The sequence below is a fragment of the Lolium rigidum genome, chromosome 5 (genome assembly GCF_022539505.1).
Source record: "Lolium rigidum isolate FL_2022 chromosome 5, APGP_CSIRO_Lrig_0.1, whole genome shotgun sequence".
Lineage (NCBI taxonomy): Eukaryota > Viridiplantae > Streptophyta > Magnoliopsida > Poales > Poaceae > Lolium > Lolium rigidum.
The window spans coordinates 253,229,626-253,236,712 of record NC_061512.1 but is presented as its reverse complement, the minus strand read 5'-3'; positions in this window follow the sequence as shown (position 1 = coordinate 253,236,712).

Sequence of the window (7,087 nt, the reverse complement as noted above, 5' to 3'; positions counted from 1 at the left end):
ATACAACAGCAGAGGGACCAGAAGGTGAGAGCCCCATAATATAAAACTTATCAATTAATGTTGCTGATTTAGAAACTTCAGAACTTATGAGTAAGTCAATGAATACAAAAGCAATAGCAGCAGTAAGCGGAGGACATGTAGTCCTACAATCTGACGAGTCATTCTAACCGTATTCAGATATTACTCACCCAGGTGGACAAGTTTTCAAGAAGAAAACCCAGAAGCAGTCTATATGTGGCAATATGCTCCAAGATGTCTTTCCTACATAGGTAAGCTAAATTACAGCTTGTAAGTATGAAAAACCACTATAGTAGTGCGCATTAGGATCACATGCACCCTCTTAAATGATTATAGAGGTAAACTTTCAAATATGATGACCAGGTAATTACTAAAAAATTATTGTTGCATCCTTATCCATACAAATTTTATTGTGATGCTTATTGTGGGAGTGGTGTTTCGGAACATGGGTGCATATGCTCCCACTATTTTCAAATGCATCTTACACGGATTTTGAACTTCAGAAAAATTGAAATAAAAAATGTGTACGTACATCTTCACGTGCCACACGCTCACAAAGTCGTTTCATAAAAAATCAACTTATTATGTGATGTGTGTAAAAAAAGACAAATTTTAGTGCAAAAAATGATGCTTTTCACAAGATAAATTTTCTCTTTTTTACATAGACGAAAAAAATGTTGGTTTTTTGTGAAACTTCAGGAGCGCACATATATTGTGGAGATGTACATGTCAAATTCTTTGGCAAATTTTTTCGACACTTTAAAATATGATCTTTTGGTAGAGGGAGCATACGCACCCGGGAGCCGAATTGAATTTCCGTGCTTATTGTGATTTATTCTATCTGCTTGTGTTTTCCTACTCACTCTATTTCTATAAGTAACATGGACTTGGGGCTTCTGTCGTAGGCTATCACGTGTTGCCACTTGAATGTTTTGGAAAGTGTGATACACACTTGTGTTAGGGATTAGGATGATGGGGAAGCCGACCCAATCCAATATCCCTCTATCTAAAAACAACTGTTTAACTTTTTCTAAATACGTATGTATCTATAACTAAAACATGTCTATATACCTCCAAGCACTCCTAAGTCAGTTGCCAAAACTCGCAGATCCGAGCCTACTAAGTGACTACAGACCAATAAGACTCATCCACGTTTGACGCAAAGCTCTTTGCCAAGACGTTGTCGCTGCGACACGCTCCGAAGCTCGCTGACCTCGTTAGCCCTGTGCAGAATGGGTTCATCCCCGGGCGCAGCTTACTCGACAGCTTCGTCCTCATCACATAGTCCACGCGTTTGCTGCACAAACTTCCCTCGCGCCCTACTTAAGCTTTACTTGGCAAGGGCTTTCAATTCACTCTCACGGCCATTCCTCTTCAAAGTGTTGCGGCAATACTGCTTCAGCAGTAGATTCCTTGGCTGGCTCGCAATCCAACTCTTGTATGAGAACACCAAGGTGCTACTCAACAGTGAACCTGGGCCACCAATTTAATCGCCATGGCTTGCGCCAGGGGACCCATTGTCACCAGAACTGTTTGTCCTTGCTGTTGACATCATCGGAAGACTGATCAGACGCGATGTGGACATGCGCATCATGCAACAACTTCAGCATCGATGCAACATTCTATCAATTTCTCTTTACACGGATGATGTGATCCTGTTCTGCGACCCAACTGCTAATGATGTCCATGTGGTTTAGAAAAATCCTCACAATCTTCGGAAGAGCATCATGTCTGCGAGTTAATTTCACAAAGAGCTTAGCCACCTTGATCCGCAGGGGGTTAGAGGAGGCCACACCAGTTGTGCAGAGCCTGGGATGCCCCATCGTTGAGATGCGCTTCTCCTACCCGGGGATGCCACTCACGATACATCGACCCACAACTGCACAACTCTAGCCCCTCGTCGACAAAATGGCAAGCCAGCTCCCATCCTGGAAATCACGGCTAATGCAGAAGCCCGACAGATTGGCATGAGTCAAATCAGACTTGGGAGGCATCCCTTTACATCAGCTGCTTGTCCTGACGCCGCCAAAGATAACCCTCAAGCTCATGGAAATATTGAAAGGGGTTTCCTATCGGAAGGAAAAGTCACAAGCAATGGCAGAAGCTGCCATGTGAACTGGCGCCACATTTGTCGTCCAAATTCCCTCGACGGCCTTGGCATACAGGACCTGGAGCGCACCGGACTGGCGCTACGCCTACGGCAGATTTGGCTCCACCGAACTGATTAAAACACCGCTTGGAGCGGCTTTGATCTCCAGTTCATGACCGAGGATCGAGGCTTTTTCTTCGCCTCCACCATGACGCTTGGCAATGGGGAAACAACGAATTTCCGGGACGACTGATTGGATACAGGAGCGATCAATCCGCGATATCATGCATTCCGAAGCACCACCGTAAGCTAAGGACGTTTGTTGATGTCTGACGGCGAACAAGTGGGCATAGGATGCAGTGCTTGACATTCATGAAATAGGACAATACCTCTTACTTTGGCTCTTGATTGAGCAGACAACGCTAACCGATGAAGCCGACAAGCTGATCTGGAAGTGGAGCATCGACGGATAGTATACTACCAAATCTGAATACTTCCACGGCTCAACAAACTGCAAGGCTTGGAATCTCATATGGAAGAGTTGGCCCCCAACCGGGTCAAATTCTTTCACTGGCTTGCGAACCTTGACCCTTGCTGGACCGAACATGGGCAGAGCCGATGCCGAAGGATTGAGAGATGTTGTACCCACAACCTGGGATGTACTCTAGTTCTAACTTTCTTTAATGAAGTTAACCTCCTAGGAGGCATGTAGCAGCCTCTAGCTTTTCAATGAAATCAAACGCAAATAGTCCTTTGCATTTTCTCGAAAAAACCCTCTGTATCTAGAAAAAGTTAAGCAACTTCTTTGGGACGAGGGAGTACTAAATATAAGGTATAATATCTCATTAATTAAAAACATCTTACTAGTTAAGTGTATTCTTATTGTTCGGAAAGTATCAATCGGTTAAGACCAAATCCTACTTTTAGGGCCTAATCATCTCTATATAAAGAGAGGAGCCACACTGACCTTTCTCAATCAACCAAGGAAGTATTTATCCTTTCCATAGTCCAGTTTTTCTCTTGAGCCTTGTCTCATCTACCCTATGATCAGGGATCATAGCATCTTGGGTGACCAAATAGCGTTGAGTCGTGTTTGTGCTAGGCCCATAGGCCCATACAAGTGTATATGTACTTGTACCCATAGTGTGAGAGTATAATGATTCCAGAAAATTCCACCAGAGTCGACATGGGATTAGAGCCGAAACAGTGGTCGGTCCTCGCCGACGGTCAATCGGCAAATTTTGGTGGAGCTCCGGGCGCCCAATAGCGTAAGTGATGGCAGGGACGAGCTCCAGGCAAGCGCAGCTGCCCCAGCAGAGGTGTTGGGGTGGCGTAGAGCCGGGGGCTGGCAGCATGAACGAGTACGCGGCGATGGCGGGTCTTGATGATGGTGCATGATCTTGCTAGTAGTGGAGTGGAAATGTAGGGTGGCAACATGGTGTTATTGCGGGGGAGAAGCTCGTGTGCAGCAAGGAGACCAACATCATGACTGGTATGCGGGAACAACGACGGCTGGTGCGAGTGCAATGAGCTGTGGCTTCTGAACAATAGGTGTAGGGCTGAGACACACCGCGTCGTTGTGGTGCGGCGAGCGCAGATGGGGGAATAGGAGTCGTGGTGTTGTAGGCAGGAAGTAGTTCATGGTAGAGAAGAGGAGTCGAGGAGGTTGCAGCCACTGGGCTTGATTTGGGTTGGCTAACAGCGGGAATGGAAAAGGAAGTAGATGAGCTTGCTTTATGTGCTAATAGGGGGAGGCGAGTAGCAACTGGATTTGTTATAACTACAACGGAGGTGAACAACTCCAAGGGAGAGAGCTATTGTACTAGTGTTGTGGGGAGCAAGGAGAAATATGAGTGAAGTTTGACTTGCTATGTTCGGCTGCTCATCATAGGTGACGCGAGAGTGAGTTACTGGGCAGAGCGGTGCATCAAGAATGGGAGACATTTAACAAATTGAGAAGCTACTGAAAATTGGATCAATTGATGAAAGTGAAGAACATGGATAATTTAACTTTGACAGAAAGGGATCGGACGAGGTGTTTCAAATCTCAGCCAAAGAGTTAAAGAAATTGAGATAGTTAAAACAAAGTGTAGCAAGTCCATATCGGAGTGGGAAGACAAAAATTCTTCGCGATTTCATCAAACTTGCTAAAACTGAAATGGCATCTTAACTCAAGCTTCTACTTAAGTGAAACTTCTCTTTTATGTTGGATACTATATTCGGGGAACATCAACACATGTGACGGGCATGTGGAGTGAGTTACCCGTCATACACTTTGCATCCACCCATGCATAAAGAGACCATCCAACTCGATAGAACTTATCAGGATGTTGAAGGGGTCAACATAGTGAAATACACTCCTTCCGTTACATTCTTCACTTCAGTATTATATGATCCATCGTTTCTCGTTAGCTTGGTGTTCATGAGCTCGCTTAGTTGATGATATTGACATTTGAATCGTTGATTGATACAATTGCATAACTAAGAGGAATACTGGAAGGCGGATTGGGATCAGTGGTATAAGGGACTATGGTACTTGGATAGACAAAAAACTAATGATGCATTATGCACCACGTGTTCATGAGCCGCCATGCTCCCTGATTATATGGTGTTCAGTGTTAATAATGCTGCAAAGCTGCAGCCTTTTACCTTCTCGGGTGGCTTCCATGTCACGTCACCGACGCTACAAAATAGTAGCAATTGGAGTTTTCCTGCCATGGAAGTCGGGGGCATCCTTGTGGGGGGTGGTGTGTTTCTACATATGCAAAACTTGAAGAGGGGTGACGTGGGTATCCACGGCAATGCCCATGGATGATGGACTTGGGTTTTAGGGAAAGAGGGCGATGGCAGATTCGTTGGCTAACAAGCAAGGAGAAGGCGAGATTACCTAGGTTTGGCCCCTCTTGGTGAGGTAAAGACCTACTCCTACTTGTCTACTCTTGATTATTGATGGAGATTACAATGTCGCCGCGATGAATCTTGCCTAGGGTAGATTATGCGTGAGTTCAAGAGCCTCCCTATCGGCCCCTCCTCGCCTTTATATAAGAGGCCTGGTCTTAGGTGCCGTGACCGGGTCGGTTACATGGTATGGACAATCCCTAAGTTTCCTATCCTTGGGCTTGTCCTTGTTCCGTACGCTAAGAATCTAGGCCCTTGAAGCTCCATAGCTGCCAGCTTTTCTTGGGCTTCGTGGTCCTTAGCAGATTATCAGGTGGGACTCCGGTTGGGCTGAGCCAGGTACACTAACGGCGGGTACCCAATGGGTTATACCAACGTCAAGGGGCTATATGGTTTTGTGTGATTTGTTGATGTGTAGTGTGCGGGGTTTTGTAGATAAACAAATGGCTAAGGTTGTGGAAACAATTATGCGTTCAATTGTCGCAGAAACACAGGTCGTATTTTGCTACTAATTCTGCTATCTGAAATTGCACCCGCTCTTGATAAAACATTGTTATCCGGTGTGGCTTTATGCGCTGCCGTTAGTTGGATTAATATGCGTAGCTATGCCTGTGGGTAGCTGGCTATTTTCATATGTTATATATGTTGTTGTAAAATTCTTATCAAGTTCAATCACATATGTCAACTATAGAAGCTGGCCTTACAAATCTATCTCTCGATGAGGAATCCAACCACACAAGCCCAATACACATTATTTTCAGTTTGCTAATTTCATGAACCTTTATTGTACTATTTTTCACATTTGATTATGCTATTTAGTTCTGTAATTGTGTTCCCTTTCTACTTTGTTGAAGAAATGTTGTGTTGTTACTTCTTATACAACTAGATAATACCCCGCACGTTGCTGCGGGACAAAAAATCAGCACTGGTGCGTATAAATAGTCATACTATCTCCATATTTGTGTAGTTAATACCCAGACTCAATATGAAAACTTTGGAAAAAATACTTAATAATTATTCAAGATAATATGATTTCTCTGTTTTTTTGGTACATTGGAGTAAAAGATCAAAGAGATGCATGCTACGTGTGCCTTGGCGCACAGCGCACCGAAAGGAATTAGCCTGCATCGTCCACCTTGATCCATTTTGAGCTGAAGAATAACCAAAAGTCCATAATGGGATGGTTGGTGAGTAGGAAAACGAACAATATTGAACAAAGAGACAATCAGAACATGTCATATTTGATAGTCTCAGCGAGGGAAGGATTGCCATTTTCACAAGAATAATCAAGCAATAGGATTTTAACTACAGAGGTTTTGTATTAAATTATTACAAATAACTTAATTGAGTTCTCCGATAAAACATATGGTGGCAGTATTTAAATTAGAAACTTCCATTTGTCAAGTGAAGATGCAGATCTAAGAGACATTCAAGTGCTTAACCTAGAGGAGATTGTCTATACATGGAAGTTTGCAAACTGAACATCATTTTCTTTTACCAACACATATATGTATAATGACAAACACCACGGTGTCGTTATTTGTCTTCACACTTGAACATCGCACGGGTGAGTATGCAAGAGAACTGCATTCTGCATTGCAATAAGACACGGATGAAAAATCAAGTTGTAGTTATTAGGCCAAGCGTTCTGCTGAACATACAGTAACACCATTAAGCACCTGTAATTCGTAATGTTCTAGCAAATTAAGGAAACAAAAATAGACTTTTAAATTTCAGGAAGCACTTTTATTATGAGCTACACTATCACATACCTGAAGGGTATTATGGATGTTCCATTTGTGGCTATATGTTTACCCAACACTCTGCAGGACTATATTGCAATTCAATAATTTTAGCAAGCCTGCACTTTAGTGTAATCGCTCCATGGTCAACTTGAATTGTAGATACAATACGAGTATGTTCAGAAGAGTCACTTCATAATTAAGTACAATCTCGAAAAAATAATTAAGTAGATACTTGTGTGTGATATGGTAGAACCTGCAATAGGAGAAGACCAACAATGACAATCATGCAGTTGTATAACTCAGACACTACCCCATGGTATTCCGAGTCAAATATTAC